The sequence below is a fragment of the Mizuhopecten yessoensis genome, unplaced genomic scaffold (assembly GCF_002113885.1).
Source record: "Mizuhopecten yessoensis strain PY_sf001 unplaced genomic scaffold, ASM211388v2 scaffold716115, whole genome shotgun sequence".
Classification (NCBI taxonomy): Eukaryota; Metazoa; Mollusca; class Bivalvia; order Pectinida; family Pectinidae; genus Mizuhopecten; species Mizuhopecten yessoensis.
This window is the reverse complement of record NW_018479955.1, coordinates 145,049-145,327: the sequence shown is the minus strand read 5'-3', so window position 1 is coordinate 145,327 and position 279 is coordinate 145,049.

The window sequence follows — 279 nt, the reverse complement described above, 5'->3', positions numbered from 1 at the left end:
GGGTAGGAATCTCAATTTTACAATTTGAAACCATCTACCTCCATGGATAATTCTCACCAAGTAAAAATAACTTCCTACGGAAAGTTGTCAAAATATACCCAAAAGTGTTATTTCCCTATATAAACTATAGTAAACTTTACCCCCTCCCCAAGGGAGAACAGATAGCTCGGGGGTCCTGAAATTTACAATTTAAGTAAAGCCCCTGATGATCTTTCTTTCCACGTAGAGAAAATCACTGTAGTACCTCTGAGTCTGGAGAAGAAGATTTTTGAAATATTG